Source organism: Hemiscyllium ocellatum, unplaced genomic scaffold, assembly GCF_020745735.1.
Source record: "Hemiscyllium ocellatum isolate sHemOce1 unplaced genomic scaffold, sHemOce1.pat.X.cur. scaffold_1593_pat_ctg1, whole genome shotgun sequence".
Classification (NCBI taxonomy): Eukaryota; Metazoa; Chordata; class Chondrichthyes; order Orectolobiformes; family Hemiscylliidae; genus Hemiscyllium; species Hemiscyllium ocellatum.
The window spans coordinates 75,051-99,510 of record NW_026867825.1 but is presented as its reverse complement, the minus strand read 5'-3'; the positions used below and the strand labels follow the sequence as shown (position 1 = coordinate 99,510).

Here is a 24,460-nt window from a genome sequence, read left to right as displayed (position 1 = left end):
TCAGTTGATAGGTGGAGGTGTTCCCTGTCGCCTTACGCAGCTCTTTTGGGGATCTGCAGGATTAAAGCTGAATTCCCTGAAACAGACAGCACAGACACAATGGCTGAAAACCTGCTGAGAATCTCCTGGGGCTGGCATGGTGGCTCAGTGGGTAGCACTGCTGCCTCGCAGCATCGGGGACCTGACTTTGATTCCTCCCTTGGCTTTCTGTTTGTGTCGAGTTTGCACCTTCTCTCCATGGGCTACTGCGGGTGCTTTGCTTTCCTCCCACAGCCCAAAGATGTGCAGGTTCGCTGGATTGGCTTTGGGGAATGCAGGCTGAGAGGATAGTGGTTGGGCCTGGATGGGATGCTCATCAGAGGCTGAGTGTGGACTTGCTGGGGTGAATGGCTTGCCCCCCTCACTCTCGGGCTTTTATCAACAAGTTTGGAGCACATGGTCAGAGCTCTGCTGCAGATCGCAGTCAAGGCTTCGCTAAGGACTGGCATCCAGGTGTGTGTTCATATCCTTCTTTTCCCTGATCTTCCAGAATGTTCTCTAGCTTTGGCCAAAGGGTATCATCAGCTGGGTTCACATCATCCAATGGAGTCACCTTGCCCGTAGCTAGACAACGGATTGACTCAGACTGACACTTCCAGTCATCGAGTCATATAGATGTACAGCACACAAACACACCCTCGGTCGAACAGATATCCCGACCCAATCTAGTCCCACCTGCCAGCACCGGCCCATCTCCCTCCAAACTCTTCCTATACGTATACCCATCCAGATGCCTTTGAAATGATGTAATTGTACCAGCCTCGACCACTTCCTCTGGCAGCTCATTCCACACACACACACCACCTTCTGCCTGAAAATGTTGTCCCTTTGGTCTCTTTTATATCTTTTCCCTCTCACCCTAAACCTAAGCCCTCTAGTTCTGGACTCCCACACCCCAGGGAAAAGACCTTGGCTGTTTACCCTATTCATGTTCCTCATGATTTTATAAACCTCTGTATGGTCAGCCCTCAGCCTCCGATGCTTGGATCCTATCCTTAGAGGAAGCGGTATCAGCTTCCACCGCTGTGCCTCTGTGTCCAACCTCATCCGTCCTCTTTTCCAGGTCTCCCAGCTGCTGTTCATGCTTCTGCAGCACGATAGAGATCGGGGCCAGCTTCTCCTCTATCTGCTTAACCAAGATCGCGCGAGATTTGGCCAGGGCCTGGTAGGCAATCGAGCCCAAGGATCCTGCAGGCTGGGCCGGGGCCTGGCCTCGGACACTGCCCCATCCGTCTTCAACATCTCTGGACGAAGGAAACGCAGGAAAGTTGATTTTTCACAATGTCCTGGGACTCCACAACATTTTCAGACTCCTAGGATATCGCGATGGAACGGATTGGCGCTTGTGCTGTGGTGCGCGAGCTCTGCAACACCATCGTCCGAGATCACCACCATCTTGGATCCTCACAGTGCATTGAGAGGAAATCAAAAAACACACAATGATGAGGTCAGGGCGCAGTATTTAAAGTCTGCCATGCTGCATGGACTGTGCAGCTCCAGTGGCCTAATGGATAAGGCACTGGCCTCCTAAGCCAGGGGTTCTGGGTTCAAATCCCATCTGGGGTGTCTGACTCTTCCTTGTCTGTCCTTAATCTGCTTTGCCAACAACTGCTTATCTGCATTCAGTTGATAGGGTGGGTGTTCCCTGTCGCCTTACGCAGCTCTTTTGGGGATCTGCAGGATTAAAGCTGAATTCCCTGAAACAGACAGCACAGACACAATGGCTGAAAACCTGCTGAGAATCTCCTGGGGCTGGCATGGTGGCTCAGTGGGTAGCACTGCTGCCTCGCAGCATCGGGGACCTGACTTTGATTCCTCCCTTGGCTTTCTGTTTGTGTCGAGTTTGCACCTTCTCTCCATGGGCTACTGCGGGGTGCTTTGCTTTCCTCCCACAGCCCAAAGATGTGCAGGTTCGCTGGATTGGCTTTGGGGAATGCAGGCTGAGAGGATAGTGGTTGGGCCTGGATGGGATGCTCATCAGAGGCTGAGTGTGGACTTGCTGGGGTGAATGGCTTGCCCCCCTCACTCTCGGGCTTTTATCAACAAGTTTGGAGCACATGGTCAGAGCTCTGCTGCAGATCGCAGTCAAGGCTTCGCTAAGGGACTGGCATCCAGGTGTGTGTTCATATCCTTCTTTTCCCTGATCTTCCAGAATGTTCTCTAGCTTTGGCCAAAGGGGTCATCAGCTGGGTTCACATCATCCAATGGAGTCACCTTGCCCGTAGCTAGACAACGGATTGACTCAGACTGACACTTCCAGTCATCGAGTCATAGAGATGTACAGCACACAAACACACCCTCGGTCGAACAGATATCCCGACCCAATCTAGTCCCACCTGCCAGCACCCGGCCCATCTCCCTCCAACTCTTCCTATACGTATACCCATCCAGATGCCTTTGAAATGATGTAATTGTACCAGCCTCGACCACTTCCTCTGGCAGCTCATTCCACACACACACACCACCTTCTGCCTGAAAATGTTGTCCCTTTGGTCTCTTTTATATCTTTTCCCTCTCACCCTAAACCTAAGCCCTCTAGTTCTGGACTCCCACACCCCAGGGAAAAGACCTTGGCTGTTTACCCTATTCATGTTCCTCATGATTTTATAAACCTCTGTATGGTCAGCCCTCAGCCTCCGATGCTTGGATCCTATCCTTAGAGGAAGCGGTATCAGCTTCCACCGCTGTGCCTCTGTGTCCAACCTCATCCGTCCTCTTTTCCAGGTCTCCCAGCTGCTGTTCATGCTTCTGCAGCACGATAGAGATCGGGGCCAGCTTCTCCTCTATCTGCTTAACCAAGATCGCGCGAGATTTGGCCAGGGCCTGGTAGGCAATCGAGCCCAAGGATCCTGCAGGCTGGGCCGGGGGCCTGGCCTCGGACACTGCCCCATCCGTCTTCAACATCTCTGGACGAAGGAAACGCAGGAAAGTTGATTTTTCACAATGTCCTGGGACTCCACAACATTTTCAGACTCCTAGGATATCGCGATGGAACGGATTGGGCGCTTGTGCTGTGGTGCCGAGCTCTGCAACACCATCGTCCGAGATCACCACCATCTTGGATCCTCACAGTGCATTGAGAGGAGAAAATCCACAAAAAACACACAATGAGAGGTCAGGGCGCAGTATTTAAAGTCTGCCATGCTGCATGAACTGTGCAGCTCCAGTGGCCTAATGGATAAGGCACTGGCTCCTAAGCCAGGGGTTCTGGGTTCAAACATCTGGGGTGTCTGACTCTTCCTTGTCTGTCCTTAATCTGCTTTGCCAACAACTGCTTATCTGCATTCAGTTGATAGGGTGAGGTGTCGCCTTACGCAGCTCTTTTGGGGATCTGCAGGATTAAGCTGAATTCCCTGAAACCGCACAGACACAATGGCTGAAAACCTGCTGAGAATCTCCTGGGGCTGGCATGGTGGCTCAGTGGGTAGCACTGCTGCCTCGCAGCATCGGGGACCTGACTTTGATTCCTCCCTTGGCTTTCTGTTTGTGTCGAGTTTGCACCTTCTCTCCATGGGCTACTGCGGGTGCTTTGCTTTCCTCCCACAGCCCAAAGATGTGCAGGTTCGCTGGATTGGCTTTGGGGAATGCAGGCTGAGAGGATAGTGGTTGGGCCTGGATGGGATGCTCATCAGAGGCTGAGTGTGGACTTGCTGGGGTGAAGTGAATGCTTGCCCCCTCACTCTCGGGCTTTTATCAACAAGTTTGGAGCACATGGTCAGAGCTCTGCTGCAGATCGCAGTCAAGGCTTCGCTAAGGGACTGGCATCCAGGTGTGTGTTCATATCCTTCTTTTCCCTGATCTTCCAGAATGTTCTCTAGCTTTGGCCAAAGGGGTCATCAGCTGGGTTCACATCATCCAATGGAGTCACCTTGCCCGTAGCTAGACAACGGATTGACTCAGACTGACACTTCCAGTCATCGAGTCATAGAGATGTACAGCACACAAAACACCCTCGGTCGAACAGATATCCCGACCCAATCTAGTCCCACCTGCCAGCACCCGGCCCATCTCCCTCCAAACTCTTCCTATACGTATACCCATCCAGATGCCTTTGAAATGATGTAATTGTACCAGCCTCGACCACTTCCTCTGGCAGCTCATTCCACACACACACCACACTTCTGCCTGAAAATGTTGTCCCTTTGGTCTCTTTTATATCTTTTCCCTCTCACCTAAACCTAAGCCCTCTAGTTCTGGACTCCCACACCCCGGGAAAAGACCTTGGCTGTTTACCCTATTCATGTTCCTCATGATTTTATAAACCTCTGTATGGTCAGCCCTCAGCCTCCGATGCTTGGATCCTATCCTTAGAGGAAGCGGTATCAGCTTCCACCGCTGTGCCTCTGTGTCCAACCTCATCCGTCCTCTTTTCCAGGTCTCCCAGCTGCTGTTCATGCTTCTGCAGCACGATAGAGATCGGGGCCAGCTTCTCCTCTATCTGCTTAACCAAGATCGCGCGAGATTTGGCCAGGGCCTGGTAGGCAATCGAGCCCAAGGATCCTGCAGGCTGGGCGGGGGCCTGGCCTCGGACACTGCCCCATCCGTCTTCAACATCTCTGGACGAAGGAAACGCAGGAAAGTTGATTTTTCACAATGTCCTGGGACTCCACAACATTTTCAGACTCCTAGGATATCGCGATGGAACGGATTGGGCGCTTGTGCTGTGGTGCCGAGCTCTGCAACACCATCGTCCGAGATCACCACCATCTTGGATCCTCACAGTGCATTGAGAGGAGAAAATCCACAAAAACACACAATGAGAGGTCAGGGCGCAGTATTTAAAGTCTGCCATGCTGCATGGAACTGTGCAGCTCCAGTGGCCTAATGGATAAGGCACTGGCCTCCTAAGCCAGGGGTTCTGGGTTCAAATCCCATCTGGGGTGTCTGACTCTTCCTTGTCTGTCCTTAATCTGCTTTGCCAACAACTGCTTATCTGCATTCAGTTGATAGGGTGAGGTGTTCCCTGTCGCCTTACGCAGCTCTTTTGGGGATCTGCAGGATTAAAGCTGAATTCCCTGAAACAGACAGCACAGACACAATGGCTGAAAACCTGCTGAGAATCTCCTGGGCTGGCATGGTGGCTCAGTGGGTAGCACTGCTGCCTCGCAGCATCGGGGACCTGACTTTGATTCCTCCCTTGGCTTTCTGTTTGTGTCGAGTTTGCACCTTCTCTCCATGGGCTACTGCGGGTGCTTTGCTTTCCTCCCACAGCCAAAGATGTGCAGGTTCGCTGGATTGGCTTTGGGGAATGCAGGCTGAGAGGATAGTGGTTGGGCCTGGATGGGATGCTCATCAGAGGCTGAGTGTGGACTTGCTGGGGTGAATGGCTTGCCCCCCTCACTCTCGGGCTTTTATCAACAAGTTTGGAGCACATGGTCAGAGCTCTGCTGCAGATCGCAGTCAAGGCTTCGCTAAGGGACTGGCATCCAGGTGTGTGTTCATATCCTTCTTTTCCTGATCTTCCAGAATGTTCTCTAGCTTTGGCCAAAGGGGTCATCAGCTGGGTTCACATCATCCAATGGAGTCACCTTGCCCGTAGCTAGACAACGGATTGACTCAGACTGACACTTCCAGTCATCGAGTCATAGAGATGTACAGCACAAAACACACCCTCGGTCGAACAGATATCCCGACCCAATCTAGTCCCACCTGCCAGCACCCGGCCCATCTCCCTCCAAACTCTTCCTATACGTATACCCATCCAGATGCCTTTGAAATGATGTAATTGTACCAGCCTCGACCACTTCCTCTGGCAGCTCATTCCACACACACACACACCTTCTGCCTGAAAATGTTGTCCCTTTGGTCTCTTTTATATCTTTTCCTCTCACCCTAAACCTAAGCCCTCTAGTTCTGGACTCCCACACCCCAGGGAAAAGACCTTGGCTGTTTACCCTATTCATGTTCCTCATGATTTTATAAACCTCTGTATGGTCAGCCCTCAGCCTCCGATGCTTGGATCCTATCCTTAGAGGAAGCGGTATCAGCTTCCACCGCTGTGCCTCTGTGTCCAACCTCATCCGTCCTCTTTTCCAGGTCTCCCAGCTGCTGTTCATGCTTCTGCAGCACGATAGAGATCGGGGCCAGCTTCTCCTCTATCTGCTTAACCAAGATCGCGCGAGATTTGGCCAGGGCCTGGTAGGCAATCGAGCCCAAGGATCCTGCAGGCTGGGCCGGGGGCCTGGCCTCGGACACTGCCCCATCCGTCTTCAACATCTCTGGACGAAGGAAACGCAGGAAAGTTGATTTTTCACAATGTCCTGGGACTCCACAACATTTTCAGACTCCTAGGATATCGCGATGGAACGGATTGGGCGCTTGTGCTGTGGTGCCGAGCTCTGCAACACCATCGTCCGAGATCACCACCATCTTGGATCCTCACAGTGCATTGAGAGGAGAAAATCCACAAAAACACACAATGAGAGGTCAGGGCGCAGTATTTAAAGTCTGCCATGCTGCATGGAACTGTGCAGCTCCAGTGGCCTAATGGATAAGGCACTGGCCTCCTAAGCCAGGGGTTCTGGGTTCAAATCCCATCTGGGGTGTCTGACTCTTCCTTGTCTGTCCTTAATCTGCTTTGCCAACAACTGCTTATCTGCATTCAGTTGATAGGGTGAGGTGTTCCCTGTCGCCTTACGCAGCTCTTTTGGGGATCTGCAGGATTAAAGCTGAATTCCCTGAAACAGACAGCACAGACACAATGGCTGAAACCTGCTGAGAATCTCCTGGGGCTGGCATGGTGGCTCAGTGGGTAGCACTGCTGCCTCGCAGCATCGGGGACCTGACTTTGATTCCTCCTTGGCTTTCTGTTTGTGTCGAGTTTGCACCTTCTCTCCATGGGCTACTGCGGGTGCTTTGCTTTCCTCCCACAGCCCAAAGATGTGCAGGTTCGCTGGATTGGCTTTGGGGAATGCAGGCTGAGAGGATAGTGGTTGGGCCTGGATGGGATGCTCATCAGAGGCTGAGTGTGGACTTGCTGGGGTGAATGGCTTGCCCCCTCACTCTCGGGCTTTTATCAACAAGTTTGGAGCACATGGTCAGAGCTCTGCTGCAGATCGCAGTCAAGGCTTCGCTAAGGGACTGGCATCCAGGTGTGTGTTCATATCCTTCTTTTCCCTGATCTTCCAGAATGTTCTCTAGCTTTGGCCAAAGGGGTCATCAGCTGGGTTCACATCATCCAATGGAGTCACCTTGCCCGTAGCTAGACAACGGATTGACTCAGACTGACACTTCCAGTCATCGAGTCATAGAGATGTACAGCACACAAAACACCCTCGGTCGAACAGATATCCCGACCCAATCTAGTCCCACCTGCCAGCACCCGGCCCATCTCCCTCCAAACTCTTCCTATACGTATACCCATCCAGATGCCTTTGAAATGATGTAATTGTACCAGCCTCGACCACTTCCTCTGGCAGCTCATTCCACACACACACACCACCTTCTGCCTGTGAAAATGTTGTCCCTTTGGTCTCTTTTATATCTTTTCCCTCTCACCCTAAACCTAAGCCCTCTAGTTCTGGACTCCCACACCCCAGGGAAAAGACCTTGGCTGTTTACCCTATTCATGTTCCTCATGATTTTTTAAACCTCTGTATGGTCAGCCCTCAGCCTCCGATGCTTGGATCCTATCCTTAGAGGAAGCGGTATCAGCTTCCACCGCTGTGCCTCTGTGTCCACCTCATCCGTCCTCTTTTCCAGGTCTCCCAGCTGCTGTTCATGCTTCTGCAGCACGATAGAGATCGGGGCCAGCTTCTCCTCTATCTGCTTAACCAAGATCGCGCGAGATTTGGCCAGGGCCTGGTAGGCAATCGAGCCCAAGGATCCTGCAGGCTGGGCCGGGGGCCTGGCCTCGGACACTGCCCCATCCGTCTTCAACATCTGGACGAAGGAAACGCAGGAAAGTTGATTTTTCACAATGTCCTGGGACTCCACAACATTTTCAGACTCCTAGGATATCGCGATGGAACGGATTGGGCGCTTGTGCTGTGGTGCCGAGCTCTGCAACACCATCGTCCGAGATCACCACCATCTTGGATCCTCACAGTGCATTGAGAGGAGAAAATCCACAAAAAACACACAATGAGAGGTCAGGGCGCAGTATTTAAAGTCTGCCATGCTGCATGAACTGTGCAGCTCCAGTGGCCTAATGGATAAGGCACTGGCCTCCTAAGCCAGGGGTTCTGGGTTCAAATCCATCTGGGGTGTCTGACTCTTCCTTGTCTGTCCTTAATCTGCTTTGCCAACAACTGCTTATCTGCATTCAGTTGATAGGGTGAGGTGTTCCCTGTCGCCTTACGCAGCTCTTTTGGGGATCTGCAGGATTAAAGCTGAATTCCCTGAAACAGACAGCACAGACACAATGGCTGAAAACCTGCTGAGAATCTCCTGGGGCTGGCATGGTGGCTCAGTGGGTAGCACTGCTGCCTCGCAGCATCGGGGACCTGACTTTGATTCCTCCCTTGGCTTTCTGTTTGTGTCGAGTTTGCACCTTCTCTCCATGGGCTACTGCGGGTGCTTTGCTTTCCTCCCACAGCCCAAAGATGTGCAGGTTCGCTGGATTGGCTTTGGGGAATGCAGGCTGAGAGGATAGTGGTTGGGCCTGGATGGGATGCTCATCAGAGGCTGAGTGTGGACTTGCTGGGGTGAATGGCTTGCCCCCCTCACTCTCGGGCTTTTATCAACAAGTTTGGAGCACATGGTCAGAGCTCTGCTGCAGATCGCAGTCAAGGCTTCGCTAAGGGACTGGCATCCAGGTGTGTGTTCATATCCTTCTTTTCCCTGATCTTCCAGAATGTTCTCTAGCTTTGGCCAAAGGGGTCATCAGCTGGGTTCACATCATCCAATGGAGTCACCTTGCCCGTAGCTAGACAACGGATTGACTCAGACTGACACTTCCAGTCATCGAGTCATAGAGATGTACAGCACACAAACACACCCTCGGTCGAACAGATATCCCGACCCAATCTAGTCCCACCTGCCAGCACCCGGCCCATCTCCCTCCAAACTCTTCCTATACGTATACCCATCCAGATGCCTTTGAAATGATGTAATTGTACCAGCCTCGACCACTTCCTCTGGCAGCTCATTCCACACACACACACCACCTTCTGCCTGAAAATGTTGTCCCTTTGGTCTCTTTTATATCTTTTCCCTCTCACCCTAAACCTAAGCCCTCTAGTTCTGGACTCCCACACCCCAGGGAAAAGACCTTGGCTGTTTACCCTATTCATGTTCCTCATGATTTTATAAACCTCTGTATGGTCAGCCCTCAGCCTCCGATGCTTGGATCCTATCCTTAGAGGAAGCGGTATCAGCTTCCACCGCTGTGCCTCTGTGTCCAACCTCATCCGTCCTCTTTTCCAGGTCTCCCAGCTGCTGTTCATGCTTCTGCAGCACGATAGAGATCGGGGCCAGCTTCTCCTCTATCTGCTTAACCAAGATCGCGCGAGATTTGGCCAGGGCCTGGTAGGCAATCGAGCCCAAGGATCCTGCAGGCTGGGCCGGGGGCCTGGCCTCGGACACTGCCCCATCCGTCTTCAACATCTCTGGACGAAGGAAACGCAGGAAAGTTGATTTTTCACAATGTCCTGGGACTCCACAACATTTTCAGACTCCTAGGATATCGCGATGGAACGGATTGGGCGCTTGTGCTGTGGTGCCGAGCTCTGCAACACCATCGTCCGAGATCACCACCATCTTGGATCCTCACAGTGCATTGAGAGGAGAAAATCCACAAAAACACACAATGAGAGGTCAGGGCGCAGTATTTAAAGTCTGCCATGCTGCATGGAACTGTGCAGCTCCAGTGGCCTAATGGATAAGGCACTGGCCTCCTAAGCCAGGGGTTCTGGGTTCAAATCCCATCTGGGGTGTCTGACTCTTCCTTGTCTGTCCTTAATCTGCTTTGCCAACAACTGCTTATCTGCATTCAGTTGATAGGGTGAGGTGTTCCCTGTCGCCTTACGCAGCTCTTTTGGGGATCTGCAGGATTAAAGCTGAATTCCCTGAAACAGACAGCACAGACACAATGGCTGAAAACCTGCTGAGAATCTCCTGGGGCTGGCATGGTGGCTCAGTGGGTAGCACTGCTGCCTCGCAGCATCGGGGACCTGACTTTGATTCCTCCCTTGGCTTTCTGTTTGTGTCGAGTTTGCACCTTCTCTCCATGGGCTACTGCGGGTGCTTTGCTTTCCTCCCACAGCCCAAAGATGTGCAGGTTCGCTGGATTGGCTTTGGGGAATGCAGGCTGAGAGGATAGTGGTTGGGCCTGGATGGGATGCTCATCAGAGGCTGAGTGTGGACTTGCTGGGGTGAATGGCTTGCCCCCCTCACTCTCGGGCTTTTATCAACAAGTTTGGAGCACATGGTCAGAGCTCTGCTGCAGATCGCAGTCAAGGCTTCGCTAAGGGACTGGCATCCAGGTGTGTGTTCATATCCTTCTTTTCCCTGATCTTCCAGAATGTTCTCTAGCTTTGGCCAAAGGGGTCATCAGCTGGGTTCACATCATCCAATGGAGTCACCTTGCCCGTAGCTAGACAACGGATTGACTCAGACTGACACTTCCAGTCATCGAGTCATAGAGATGTACAGCACACAAACACACCCTCGGTCGAACAGATATCCCGACCCAATCTAGTCCCACCTGCCAGCACCCGGCCCATCTCCCTCCAAACTCTTCCTATACGTATACCCATCCAGATGCCTTTGAAATGATGTAATTGTACCAGCCTCGACCACTTCCTCTGGCAGCTCATTCCACACACACACACCACCTTCTGCCTGAAAATGTTGTCCCTTTGGTCTCTTTTATATCTTTTCCCTCTCACCCTAAACCTAAGCCCTCTAGTTCTGGACTCCCACACCCCAGGGAAAAGACCTTGGCTGTTTACCCTATTCATGTTCCTCATGATTTTATAAACCTCTGTATGGTCAGCCCTCAGCCTCCGATGCTTGGATCCTATCCTTAGAGGAAGCGGTATCAGCTTCCACCGCTGTGCCTCTGTGTCCAACCTCATCCGTCCTCTTTTCCAGGTCTCCCAGCTGCTGTTCATGCTTCTGCAGCACGATAGAGATCGGGGCCAGCTTCTCCTCTATCTGCTTAACCAAGATCGCGCGAGATTTGGCCAGGGCCTGGTAGGCAATCGAGCCCAAGGATCCTGCAGGCTGGGCCGGGGGCCTGGCCTCGGACACTGCCCCATCCGTCTTCAACATCTCTGGACGAAGGAAACGCAGGAAAGTTGATTTTTCACAATGTCCTGGGACTCCACAACATTTTCAGACTCCTAGGATATCGCGATGGAACGGATTGGGCGCTTGTGCTGTGGTGCCGAGCTCTGCAACACCATCGTCCGAGATCACCACCATCTTGGATCCTCACAGTGCATTGAGAGGAGAAAATCCACAAAAACACACAATGAGAGGTCAGGGCGCAGTATTTAAAGTCTGCCATGCTGCATGAACTGTGCAGCTCCAGTGGCCTAATGGATAAGGCACTGGCCTCCTAAGCCAGGGGTTCTGGGTTCAAATCCCATCTGGGGTGTCTGACTCTTCCTTGTCTGTCCTTAATCTGCTTTGCCAACAACTGCTTATCTGCATTCAGTTGATAGGGTGAGGTGTCGCCTTACGCAGCTCTTTTGGGGATCTGCAGGATTAAAGCTGAATTCCCTGAAACAGACAGCACAGACACAATGGCTGAAAACCTGCTGAGAATCTCCTGGGGCTGGCATGGTGGCTCAGTGGGTAGCACTGCTGCCTCGCAGCATCGGGGACCTGACTTTGATTCCTCCCTTGGCTTTCTGTTTGTGTCGAGTTTGCACCTTCTCTCCATGGGCTACTGCGGGTGCTTTGCTTTCCTCCCACAGCCCAAAGATGTGCAGGTTCGCTGGATTGGCTTTGGGGAATGCAGGCTGAGAGGATAGTGGTTGGGCCTGGATGGGATGCTCATCAGAGGCTGAGTGTGGACTTGCTGGGGTGAATGGCTTGCCCCCCTCACTCTCGGGCTTTTATCAACAAGTTTGGAGCACATGGTCAGAGCTCTGCTGCAGATCGCAGTCAAGGCTTCGCTAAGGGACTGGCATCCAGGTGTGTGTTCATATCCTTCTTTTCCCTGATCTTCCAGAATGTTCTCTAGCTTTGGCCAAAGGGGTCATCAGCTGGGTTCACATCATCCAATGGAGTCACCTTGCCCGTAGCTAGACAACGGATTGACTCAGACTGACACTTCCAGTCATCGAGTCATAGAGATGTACAGCACACAAACACACCCTCGGTCGAACAGATATCCCGACCCAATCTAGTCCCACCTGCCAGCACCCGGCCCATCTCCCTCCAAACTCTTCCTATACGTATACCCATCCAGATGCCTTTGAAATGATGTAATTGTACCAGCCTCGACCACTTCCTCTGGCAGCTCATTCCACACACACACACCACCTTCTGCCTGAAAATGTTGTCCCTTTGGTCTCTTTTATATCTTTTCCCTCTCACCCTAAACCTAAGCCCTCTAGTTCTGGACTCCCACACCCCAGGGAAAAGACCTTGGCTGTTTACCCTATTCATGTTCCTCATGATTTTATAAACCTCTGTATGGTCAGCCCTCAGCCTCCGATGCTTGGATCCTATCCTTAGAGGAAGCGGTATCAGCTTCCACCGCTGTGCCTCTGTGTCCAACCTCATCCGTCCTCTTTTCCAGGTCTCCCAGCTGCTGTTCATGCTTCTGCAGCACGATAGAGATCGGGGCCAGCTTCTCCTCTATCTGCTTAACCAAGATCGCGCGAGATTTGGCCAGGGCCTGGTAGGCAATCGAGCCCAAGGATCCTGCAGGCTGGGCCGGGGGCCTGGCCTCGGACACTGCCCCATCCGTCTTCAACATCTCTGGACGAAGGAAACGCAGGAAAGTTGATTTTTCACAATGTCCTGGGACTCCACAACATTTTCAGACTCCTAGGATATCGCGATGGAACGGATTGGGCGCTTGTGCTGTGGTGCCGAGCTCTGCAACACCATCGTCCGAGATCACCACCATCTTGGATCCTCACAGTGCATTGAGAGGAGAAAATCCACAAAAACACACAATGAGAGGTCAGGGCGCAGTATTTAAAGTCTGCCATGCTGCATGAACTGTGCAGCTCCAGTGGCCTAATGGATAAGGCACTGGCCTCCTAAGCCAGGGGTTCTGGGTTCAAATCCCATCTGGGGTGTCTGACTCTTCCTTGTCTGTCCTTAATCTGCTTTGCCAACAACTGCTTATCTGCATTCAGTTGATAGGGTGAGGTGTTCCCTGTCGCCTTACGCAGCTCTTTTGGGGATCTGCAGGATTAAAGCTGAATTCCCTGAAACAGACAGCACAGACACAATGGCTGAAAACCTGCTGAGAATCTCCTGGGGCTGGCATGGTGGCTCAGTGGGTAGCACTGCTGCCTCGCAGCATCGGGGACCTGACTTTGATTCCTCCCTTGGCTTTCTGTTTGTGTCGAGTTTGCACCTTCTCTCCATGGGCTACTGCGGGTGCTTTGCTTTCCTCCCACAGCCCAAAGATGTGCAGGTTCGCTGGATTGGCTTTGGGGAATGCAGGCTGAGAGGATAGTGGTTGGGCCTGGATGGGATGCTCATCAGAGGCTGAGTGTGGACTTGCTGGGGTGAATGGCTTGCCCCCCTCACTCTCGGGCTTTTATCAACAAGTTTGGAGCACATGGTCAGAGCTCTGCTGCAGATCGCAGTCAAGGCTTCGCTAAGGGACTGGCATCCAGGTGTGTGTTCATATCCTTCTTTTCCCTGATCTTCCAGAATGTTCTCTAGCTTTGGCCAAAGGGGTCATCAGCTGGGTTCACATCATCCAATGGAGTCACCTTGCCCGTAGCTAGACAACGGATTGACTCAGACTGACACTTCCAGTCATCGAGTCATAGAGATGTACAGCACACAAACACACCCTCGGTCGAACAGATATCCCGACCCAATCTAGTCCCACCTGCCAGCACCCGGCCCATCTCCCTCCAAACTCTTCCTATACGTATACCCATCCAGATGCCTTTGAAATGATGTAATTGTACCAGCCTCGACCACTTCCTCTGGCAGCTCATTCCACACACACACACCACCTTCTGCCTGAAAATGTTGTCCCTTTGGTCTCTTTTATATCTTTTCCCTCTCACCCTAAACCTAAGCCCTCTAGTTCTGGACTCCCACACCCCAGGGAAAAGACCTTGGCTGTTTACCCTATTCATGTTCCTCATGATTTTATAAACCTCTGTATGGTCAGCCCTCAGCCTCCGATGCTTGGATCCTATCCTTAGAGGAAGCGGTATCAGCTTCCACCGCTGTGCCTCTGTGTCCAACCTCATCCGTCCTCTTTTCCAGGTCTCCCAGCTGCTGTTCATGCTTCTGCAGCACGATAGAGATCGGGGCCAGCTTCTCCTCTATCTGCTTAACCAAGATCGCGCGAGATTTGGCCAGGGCCTGGTAGGCAATCGAGCCCAAGGATCCTGCAGGCTGGGCCGGGGGCCTGGCCTCGGACACTGCCCCATCCGTCTTCAACATCTCTGGACGAAGGAAACGCAGGAAAGTTGATTTTTCACAATGTCCTGGGACTCCACAACATTTTCAGACTCCTAGGATATCGCGATGGAACGGATTGGGCGCTTGTGCTGTGGTGCCGAGCTCTGCAACACCATCGTCCGAGATCACCACCATCTTGGATCCTCACAGTGCATTGAGAGGAGAAAATCCACAAAAACACACAATGAGAGGTCAGGGCGCAGTATTTAAAGTCTGCCATGCTGCATGCAACTGTGCAGCTCCAGTGGCCTAATGGATAAGGCACTGGCCTCCTAAGCCAGGGGTTCTGGGTTCAAATCCCATCTGGGGTGTCTGACTCTTCCTTGTCTGTCCTTAATCTGCTTTGCCAACAACTGCTTATCTGCATTCAGTTGATAGGGTGAGGTGTCGCCTTACGCAGCTCTTTTGGGGATCTGCAGGATTAAAGCTGAATTCCCTGAAACAGACAGCACAGACACAATGGCTGAAAACCTGCTGAGAATCTCCTGGGGCTGGCATGGTGGCTCAGTGGGTAGCACTGCTGCCTCGCAGCATCGGGGACCTGACTTTGATTCCTCCCTTGGCTTTCTGTTTGTGTCGAGTTTGCACCTTCTCTCCATGGGCTACTGCGGGTGCTTTGCTTTCCTCCCACAGCCCAAAGATGTGCAGGTTCGCTGGATTGGCTTTGGGGAATGCAGGCTGAGAGGATAGTGGTTGGGCCTGGATGGGATGCTCATCAGAGGCTGAGTGTGGACTTGCTGGGGTGAATGGCTTGCCCCCCTCACTCTCGGGCTTTTATCAACAAGTTTGGAGCACATGGTCAGAGCTCTGCTGCAGATCGCAGTCAAGGCTTCGCTAAGGGACTGGCATCCAGGTGTGTGTTCATATCCTTCTTTTCCCTGATCTTCCAGAATGTTCTCTAGCTTTGGCCAAAGGGGTCATCAGCTGGGTTCACATCATCCAATGGAGTCACCTTGCCCGTAGCTAGACAACGGATTGACTCAGACTGACACTTCCAGTCATCGAGTCATAGAGATGTACAGCACACAAACACACCCTCGGTCGAACAGATATCCCGACCCAATCTAGTCCCACCTGCCAGCACCCGGCCCATCTCCCTCCAAACTCTTCCTATACGTATACCCATCCAGATGCCTTTGAAATGATGTAATTGTACCAGCCTCGACCACTTCCTCTGGCAGCTCATTCCACACACACACACCACCTTCTGCCTGAAAATGTTGTCCCTTTGGTCTCTTTTATATCTTTTCCCTCTCACCCTAAACCTAAGCCCTCTAGTTCTGGACTCCCACACCCCAGGGAAAAGACCTTGGCTGTTTACCCTATTCATGTTCCTCATGATTTTATAAACCTCTGTATGGTCAGCCCTCAGCCTCCGATGCTTGGATCCTATCCTTAGAGGAAGCGGTATCAGCTTCCACCGCTGTGCCTCTGTGTCCAACCTCATCCGTCCTCTTTTCCAGGTCTCCCAGCTGCTGTTCATGCTTCTGCAGCACGATAGAGATCGGGGCCAGCTTCTCCTCTATCTGCTTAACCAAGATCGCGCGAGATTTGGCCAGGGCCTGGTAGGCAATCGAGCCCAAGGATCCTGCAGGCTGGGCCGGGGGCCTGGCCTCGGACACTGCCCCATCCGTCTTCAACATCTCTGGACGAAGGAAACGCAGGAAAGTTGATTTTTCACAATGTCCTGGGACTCCACAACATTTTCAGACTCCTAGGATATCGCGATGGAACGGATTGGGCGCTTGTGCTGTGGTGCCGAGCTCTGCAACACCATCGTCCGAGATCACCACCATCTTGGATCCTCACAGTGCATTGAGAGGAGAAAATCCACAAAAACACACAATGAGAGGTCAGGGCGCAGTATTTAAAGTCTGCCATGCTGCATGGAACTGTGCAGCTCCAGTGGCCTAATGGATAAGGCACTGGCCTCCTAAGCCAGGGGTTCTGGGTTCAAATCCCATCTGGGGTGTCTGACTCTTCCTTGTCTGTCCTTAATCTGCTTTGCCAACAACTGCTTATCTGCATTCAGTTGATAGGGTGAGGTGTTCCCTGTCGCCTTACGCAGCTCTTTTGGGGATCTGCAGGATTAAAGCTGAATTCCCTGAAACAGACAGCACAGACACAATGGCTGAAAACCTGCTGAGAATCTCCTGGGGCTGGCATGGTGGCTCAGTGGGTAGCACTGCTGCCTCGCAGCATCGGGGACCTGACTTTGATTCCTCCCTTGGCTTTCTGTTTGTGTCGAGTTTGCACCTTCTCTCCATGGGCTACTGCGGGTGCTTTGCTTTCCTCCCACAGCCCAAAGATGTGCAGGTTCGCTGGATTGGCTTTGGGGAATGCAGGCTGAGAGGATAGTGGTTGGGCCTGGATGGGATGCTCATCAGAGGCTGAGTGTGGACTTGCTGGGGTGAATGGCTTGCCCCCCTCACTCTCGGGCTTTTATCAACAAGTTTGGAGCACATGGTCAGAGCTCTGCTGCAGATCGCAGTCAAGGCTTCGCTAAGGGACTGGCATCCAGGTGTGTGTTCATATCCTTCTTTTCCCTGATCTTCCAGAATGTTCTCTAGCTTTGGCCAAAGGGGTCATCAGCTGGGTTCACATCATCCAATGGAGTCACCTTGCCCGTAGCTAGACAACGGATTGACTCAGACTGACACTTCCAGTCATCGAGTCATAGAGATGTACAGCACACAAACACACCCTCGGTCGAACAGATATCCCGACCCAATCTAGTCCCACCTGCCAGCACCCGGCCCATCTCCCTCCAAACTCTTCCTATACGTATACCCATCCAGATGCCTTTGAAATGATGTAATTGTACCAGCCTCGACCACTTCCTCTGGCAGCTCATTCCACACACACACACCACCTTCTGCCTGAAAATGTTGTCCCTTTGGTCTCTTTTATATCTTTTCCCTCTCACCCTAAACCTAAGCCCTCTAGTTCTGGACTCCCACACCCCAGGGAAAAGACCTTGGCTGTTTACCCTATTCATGTTCCTCATGATTTTATAAACCTCTGTATGGTCAGCCCTCAGCCTCCGATGCTTGGATCCTATCCTTAGAGGAAGCGGTATCAGCTTCCACCGCTGTGCCTCTGTGTCCAACCTCATCCGTCCTCTTTTCCAGGTCTCCCAGCTGCTGTTCATGCTTCTGCAGCACGATAGAGATCGGGGCCAGCTTCTCCTCTATCTGCTTAACCAAGATCGCGCGAGATTTGGCCAGGGCCTGGTAGGCAATCGAGCCCAAGGATCCTGCAGGCTGGGCCGGGGGCCTGGCCTCGGACACTGCCCCATCCGTCTTCAACATCTCTGGACGAAGGAAACGCAGGAAAGTTGATTTTTCACAATGTCCTGGGACTCCACAACATTTTCAGACTCCTAGGATATCGCGATGGAACGGATTGGGCGCTTGTGCTGTGGTGCCGAGCTCTGCAACACCATCGTCCGAGATCACCACCATCTTGGATCCTCACAGTGCATTGAGAGGAGAAAATCCACAAAACACACAATGAGAGGTCAGGGCGCAGTATTTAAAGTCTGCCATGCTGCATGGAACTGTGCAGCTCCAGTGGCCTAATGGATAAGGCACTGGCCTCCTAAGCCAGGGGTTCTGGGTTCAAATCCCATCTGGGGTGTCTGACTCTTCCTTGTCTGTCCTTAATCTGCTTTGCCAACAACTGCTTATCTGCATTCAGTTGATAGGGTGAGTGTTCCCTGTCGCCTTACGCAGCTCTTTTGGGGATCTGCAGGATTAAAGCTGAATTCCCTGAAACAGACAGCACAGACACAATGGCTGAAAACCTGCTGAGAATCTCCTGGGGCTGGCATGGTGGCTCAGTGGGTAGCACTGCTGCCTCGCAGCATCGGGGACCTGACTTTGATTCCTCCCTTGGCTTTCTGTTTGTGTCGAGTTTGCACCTTCTCTCCATGGGCTACTGCGGGTGCTTTGCTTTCCTCCCACAGCCCAAAGATGTGCAGGTTCGCTGGATTGGCTTTGGGGAATGCAGGCTGAGAGGATAGTGGTTGGGCCTGGATGGGATGCTCATCAGAGGCTGAGTGTGGACTTGCTGGGGTGAATGGCTTGCCCCCCTCACTCTCGGGCTTTTATCAACAAGTTTGGAGCACATGGTCAGAGCTCTGCTGCAGATCGCAGTCAAGGCTTCGCTAAGGGACTGGCATCCAGGTGTGTGTTCATATCCTTCTTTTCCCTGATCTTCCAGAATGTTCTCTAGCTTTGGCCAAAGGGGTCATCAGCTGGGTTCACATCATCCAATGGAGTCACCTTGCCCGTAGCTAGACAACGGATTGACTCAGACTGACACTTCCAGTCATCGAGTCATATAGATGTACAGCACACAAACACACCCTCGGTCGAACAGATATCCCGACCCAATCTAGTCCCACCTGCCAGCACCCGGCCCATCTCCCTCCAAACTCTTCCTATACGTATACCCATCCAGATGCCTTTGAAATGATGTAATTGTACCAGCCTCGACCACTTCCTCTGGCAGCTCATTCCACACACACACACCACCTTCTGCCTGAAAATGTTGTCCCTTTGGTCTCTTTTATATCTTTTCCCTCTCACCCTAAACCTAAGCCCTCTAGTTCTGGACTCCCACACCCCAGGGAAAAGACCTTGGCTGTTTACCCTATTCATGTTCCTCATGATTTTATAAACCTCTGTATGGTCAGCCCTCAGCCTCCGATGCTTGGATCCTATCCTTAGAGGAAGCGGTATCAGCTTCCACCGCTGTGCCTCTGTGTCCAACCTCATCCGTCCTCTTTTCCAGGTCTCCCAGCTGCTGTTCATGCTTCTGCAGCACGATAGAGATCGGGGCCAGCTTCTCCTCTATCTGCTTAACCAAGATCGCGCGAGATTTGGCCAGGGCCTGGTAGGCAATCGAGCCCAAGGATCCTGCAGGCTGGGCCGGGGGCCTGGCCTCGGACACTGCCCCATCCGTCTTCAACATCTCTGGACGAAGGAAACGCAGGAAAGTTGATTTTTCACAATGTCCTGGGACTCCACAACATTTTCAGACTCCTAGGATATCGCGATGGAACGGATTGGGCGCTTGTGCTGTGGTGCCGAGCTCTGCAACACCATCGTCCGAGATCACCACCATCTTGGATCCTCACAGTGCATTGAGAGGAGAAAATCCACAAAAACACACAATGAGAGGTCAGGGCGCAGTATTTAAAGTCTGCCATGCTGCATGGAACTGTGCAGCTCCAGTGGCCTAATGGATAAGGCACTGGCCTCCTAAGCCAGGGGTTCTGGGTTCAAATCCCATCTGGGGTGTCTGACTCTTCCTTGTCTGTCCTTAATCTGCTTTGCCAACAACTGCTTATCTGCATTCAGTTGATAGGGTGAGGTGTTCCCTGTCGCCTTACGCAGCTCTTTTGGGGATCTGCAGGATTAAAGCTGAATTCCCTGAAACAGACAGCACAGACACAATGGCTGAAAACCTGCTGAGAATCTCCTGGGGCTGGCATGGTGGCTCAGTGGGTAGCACTGCTGCCTCGCAGCATCGGGGACCTGACTTTGATTCCTCCCTTGGCTTTCTGTTTGTGTCGAGTTTGCACCTTCTCTCCATGGGCTACTGCGGGTGCTTTGCTTTCCTCCCACAGCCCAAAGATGTGCAGGTTCGCTGGATTGGCTTTGGGGAATGCAGGCTGAGAGGATAGTGGTTGGGCCTGGATGGGATGCTCATCAGAGGCTGAGTGTGGACTTGCTGGGGTGAATGGCTTGCCCCCCTCACTCTCGGGCTTTTATCAACAAGTTTGGAGCACATGGTCAGAGCTCTGCTGCAGATCGCAGTCAAGGCTTCGCTAAGGGACTGGCATCCAGGTGTGTGTTCATATCCTTCTTTTCCCTGATCTTCCAGAATGTTCTCTAGCTTTGGCCAAAGGGGTCATCAGCTGGGTTCACATCATCCAATGGAGTCACCTTGCCCGTAGCTAGACAACGGATTGACTCAGACTGACACTTCCAGTCATCGAGTCATAGAGATGTACAGCACACAAACACACCCTCGGTCGAACAGATATCCCGACCCAATCTAGTCCCACCTGCCAGCACCCGGCCCATCTCCCTCCAAACTCTTCCTATACGTATACCCATCCAGATGCCTTTGAAATGATGTAATTGTACCAGCCTCGACCACTTCCTCTGGCAGCTCATTCCACACACACACACCACCTTCTGCCTGAAAATGTTGTCCCTTTGGTCTCTTTTATATCTTTTCCCTCTCACCCTAAACCTAAGCCCTCTAGTTCTGGACTCCCACACCCCAGGGAAAAGACCTTGGCTGTTTACCCTATTCATGTTCCTCATGATTTTATAAACCTCTGTATGGTCAGCCCTCAGCCTCCGATGCTTGGATCCTATCCTTAGAGGAAGCGGTATCAGCTTCCACCGCTGTGCCTCTGTGTCCAACCTCATCCGTCCTCTTTTCCAGGTCTCCCAGCTGCTGTTCATGCTTCTGCAGCACGATAGAGATCGGGGCCAGCTTCTCCTCTATCTGCTTAACCAAGATCGCGCGAGATTTGGCCAGGGCCTGGTAGGCAATCGAGCCCAAGGATCCTGCAGGCTGGGCCGGGGGCCTGGCCTCGGACACTGCCCCATCCGTCTTCAACATCTCTGGACGAAGGAAACGCAGGAAAGTTGATTTTTCACAATGTCCTGGGACTCCACAACATTTTCAGACTCCTAGGATATCGCGATGGAACGGATTGGGCGCTTGTGCTGTGGTGCCGAGCTCTGCAACACCATCGTCCGAGATCACCACCATCTTGGATCCTCACAGTGCATTGAGAGGAGAAAATCCACAAAAACACACAATGAGAGGTCAGGGCGCAGTATTTAAAGTCTGCCATGCTGCATGGAACTGTGCAGCTCCAGTGGCCTAATGGATAAGGCACTGGCCTCCTAAGCCAGGGGTTCTGGGTTCAAATCCCATCTGGGGTGTCTGACTCTTCCTTGTCTGTCCTTAATCTGCTTTGCCAACAACTGCTTATCTGCATTCAGTTGATAGGGTGAGGTGTTCCCTGTCGCCTTACGCAGCTCTTTTGGGGATCTGCAGGATTAAAGCTGAATTCCCTGAAACAGACAGCACAGACACAATGGCTGAAAACCTGCTGAGAATCTCCTGGGGCTGGCATGGTGGCTCAGTGGGTAGCACTGCTGCCTCGCAGCATCGGGGACCTGACTTTGATTCCTCCCTTGGCTTTCTGTTTGTGTCGAGTTTGCACCTTCTCTCCATGGGCTACTGCGGGTGCTTTGCTTTCCTCCCACAGCCCAAAGATGTGCAGGTTCGCTGGATTGGCTTTGGGGAATGCAGGCTGAGAGGATAGTGGTTGGGCCTGGATGGGATGCTCATCAGAGGCTGAGTGTGGACTTGCTGGGGTGAATGGCTTGCCCCCCTCACTCTCGGGCTTTTATCAACAAGTTTGGAGCACATGGTCAGAGCTCTGCTGCAGATCGCAGTCAAGGCTTCGCTAAGGGACTGGCATCCAGGTGTGTGTTCATATCCTTCTTTTCCCTGATCTTCCAGAATGTTCTCTAGCTTTGGCCAAAGGGGTCATCAGCTGGGTTCACATCATCCAATGGAGTCACCTTGCCCGTAGCTAGACAACGGATTGACTCAGACTGACACTTCCAGTCATCGAGTCATAGAGATGTACAGCACACAAACACACCCTCGGTCGAACAGATATCCCGACCCAATCTAGTCCCACCTGCCAGCACCCGGCCCATCTCCCTCCAAACTCTTCCTATACGTATACCCATCCAGATGCCTTTGAAATGATGTAATTGTACCAGCCTCGACCACTTCCTCTGGCAGCTCATTCACACACACACACCACCTTCTGCCTGAAAATGTTGTCCCTTTGGTCTCTTTTATATCTTTTCCCTCTCACCCTAAACCTAAGCCCCTCTAGTTCTGGACTCCCACACCCCAGGGAAAAGACCTTGGCTGTTTACCCTATTCATGTTCCTCATGATTTTATAAACCTCTGTATGGTCAGCCCTCAGCCTCCGATGCTTGGATCCTATCCTTAGAGGAAGCGGTATCAGCTTCCACCGCTGTGCCTCTGTGTCCAACCTCATCCGTCCTCTTTTCCAGGTCTCCCAGCTGCTGTTCATGCTTCTGCAGCACGATAGAGATCGGGGCCAGCTTCTCCTCTATCTGCTTAACCAAGATCGCGCGAGATTTGGCCAGGGCCTGGTAGGCAATCGAGCCCAAGGATCCTGCAGGCTGGGCCGGGGGCCTGGCCTCGGACACTGCCCCATCCGTCTTCAACATCTCTGGACGAAGGAAACGCAGGAAAGTTGATTTTTCACAATGTCCTGGGACTCCACAACATTTTCAGACTCCTAGGATATCGCGATGGAACGGATTGGGCGCTTGTGCTGTGGTGCCGAGCTCTGCAACACCATCGTCCGAGATCACCACCATCTTGGATCCTCACAGTGCATTGAGAGGAGAAAATCCACAAAAACACACAATGAGAGGTCAGGGCGCAGTATTTAAAGTCTGCCATGCTGCATGGAACTGTGCAGCTCCAGTGGCCTAATGGATAAGGCACTGGCCTCCTAAGCCAGGGGTTCTGGGTTCAAATCCCATCTGGGGTGTCTGACTCTTCCTTGTCTGTCCTTAATCTGCTTTGCCAACAACTGCTTATCTGCATTCAGTTGATAGGGTGAGGTGTTCCCTGTCGCCTTACGCAGCTCTTTTGGGGATCTGCAGGATTAAAGCTGAATTCCCTGAAACAGACAGCACAGACACAATGGCTGAAACCTGCTGAGAATCTCCTGGGGCTGGCATGGTGGCTCAGTGGGTAGCACTGCTGCCTCGCAGCATCGGGGACCTGACTTTGATTCCTCCCTTGGCTTTCTGTTTGTGTCGAGTTTGCACCTTCTCTCCATGGGCTACTGCGGGTGCTTTGCTTTCCTCCCACAGCCCAAAGATGTGCAGGTTCGCTGGATTGGCTTTGGGGAATGCAGGCTGAGAGGATAGTGGTTGGGCCTGGATGGGATGCTCATCAGAGGCTGAGTGTGGACTTGCTGGGGTGAATGGCTTGCCCCCCTCACTCTCGGGCTTTTATCAACAAGTTTGGAGCACATGGTCAGAGCTCTGCTGCAGATCGCAGTCAAGGCTTCGCTAAGGGACTGGCATCCAGGTGTGTGTTCATATCCTTCTTTTCCCTGATCTTCCAGAATGTTCTCTAGCTTTGGCCAAAGGGGTCATCAGCTGGGTTCACATCATCCAATGGAGTCACCTTGCCCGTAGCTAGACAACGGATTGACTCAGACTGACACTTCCAGTCATCGAGTCATAGAGATGTACAGCACACAAACACACCCTCGGTCGAACAGATATCCCGACCCAATCTAGTCCCACCTGCCAGCACCCGGCCCATCTCCCTCCAAACTCTTCCTATACGTATACCCATCCAGATGCCTTTGAAATGATGTAATTGTACCAGCCTCGACCACTTCCTCTGGCAGCTCATTCCACACACACACACCACCTTCTGCCTGAAAATGTTGTCCCTTTGGTCTCTTTTATATCTTTTCCCTCTCACCCTAAACCTAAGCCCTCTAGTTCTGGACTCCCACACCCCAGGGAAAAGACCTTGGCTGTTTACCCTATTCATGTTCCTCATGATTTTATAAACCTCTGTATGGTCAGCCCTCAGCCTCCGATGCTTGGATCCTATCCTTAGAGGAAGCGGTATCAGCTTCCACCGCTGTGCCTCTGTGTCCAACCTCATCCGTCCTCTTTTCCAGGTCTCCCAGCTGCTGTTCATGCTTCTGCAGCACGATAGAGATCGGGGCCAGCTTCTCCTCTA

General features: G+C 52.3%; 12 non-coding genes across 12 annotated transcripts; all 12 read left to right on the top strand.

The window, feature by feature from the left end:
- Nucleotides 1–1,532: 1,532 nt before the first annotated feature.
- Nucleotides 1,533–1,605, top strand: trnar-ccu (transfer RNA arginine (anticodon CCU)). The gene has a single exon. It is a non-coding gene; the product is annotated as a tRNA-Arg (tRNA).
- A 3,244-nt stretch (nucleotides 1,606–4,849) lies between these two features.
- On the top strand, nucleotides 4,850–4,922 carry trnar-ccu (transfer RNA arginine (anticodon CCU)). The gene has a single exon. It is a non-coding gene; the product is annotated as a tRNA-Arg (tRNA).
- Nucleotides 4,923–6,511: 1,589 nt separating this feature from the next.
- On the top strand, nucleotides 6,512–6,584 carry trnar-ccu (transfer RNA arginine (anticodon CCU)). Its single transcript has one exon. It is a non-coding gene; the product is annotated as a tRNA-Arg (tRNA).
- Nucleotides 6,585–9,841: 3,257 nt separating this feature from the next.
- On the top strand, nucleotides 9,842–9,914 carry trnar-ccu (transfer RNA arginine (anticodon CCU)). Its single transcript has one exon. It is a non-coding gene; the product is annotated as a tRNA-Arg (tRNA).
- Nucleotides 9,915–11,508: 1,594 nt separating this feature from the next.
- Nucleotides 11,509–11,581, top strand: trnar-ccu (transfer RNA arginine (anticodon CCU)). Its single transcript has one exon. It is a non-coding gene; the product is annotated as a tRNA-Arg (tRNA).
- A 1,587-nt stretch (nucleotides 11,582–13,168) lies between these two features.
- trnar-ccu (transfer RNA arginine (anticodon CCU)) lies at nucleotides 13,169–13,241 on the top strand. The gene has a single exon. It is a non-coding gene; the product is annotated as a tRNA-Arg (tRNA).
- Nucleotides 13,242–14,836: 1,595 nt separating this feature from the next.
- On the top strand, nucleotides 14,837–14,909 carry trnar-ccu (transfer RNA arginine (anticodon CCU)). Its single transcript has one exon. It is a non-coding gene; the product is annotated as a tRNA-Arg (tRNA).
- Nucleotides 14,910–16,497: 1,588 nt separating this feature from the next.
- trnar-ccu (transfer RNA arginine (anticodon CCU)) lies at nucleotides 16,498–16,570 on the top strand. The gene has a single exon. It is a non-coding gene; the product is annotated as a tRNA-Arg (tRNA).
- Nucleotides 16,571–18,164: 1,594 nt separating this feature from the next.
- On the top strand, nucleotides 18,165–18,237 carry trnar-ccu (transfer RNA arginine (anticodon CCU)). The gene has a single exon. It is a non-coding gene; the product is annotated as a tRNA-Arg (tRNA).
- Nucleotides 18,238–19,831: 1,594 nt separating this feature from the next.
- trnar-ccu (transfer RNA arginine (anticodon CCU)) lies at nucleotides 19,832–19,904 on the top strand. The gene has a single exon. It is a non-coding gene; the product is annotated as a tRNA-Arg (tRNA).
- A 1,595-nt stretch (nucleotides 19,905–21,499) lies between these two features.
- trnar-ccu (transfer RNA arginine (anticodon CCU)) lies at nucleotides 21,500–21,572 on the top strand. The gene has a single exon. It is a non-coding gene; the product is annotated as a tRNA-Arg (tRNA).
- A 1,595-nt stretch (nucleotides 21,573–23,167) lies between these two features.
- On the top strand, nucleotides 23,168–23,240 carry trnar-ccu (transfer RNA arginine (anticodon CCU)). The gene has a single exon. It is a non-coding gene; the product is annotated as a tRNA-Arg (tRNA).
- The last annotated feature ends 1,220 nt before the right edge of the window (nucleotides 23,241–24,460 follow it).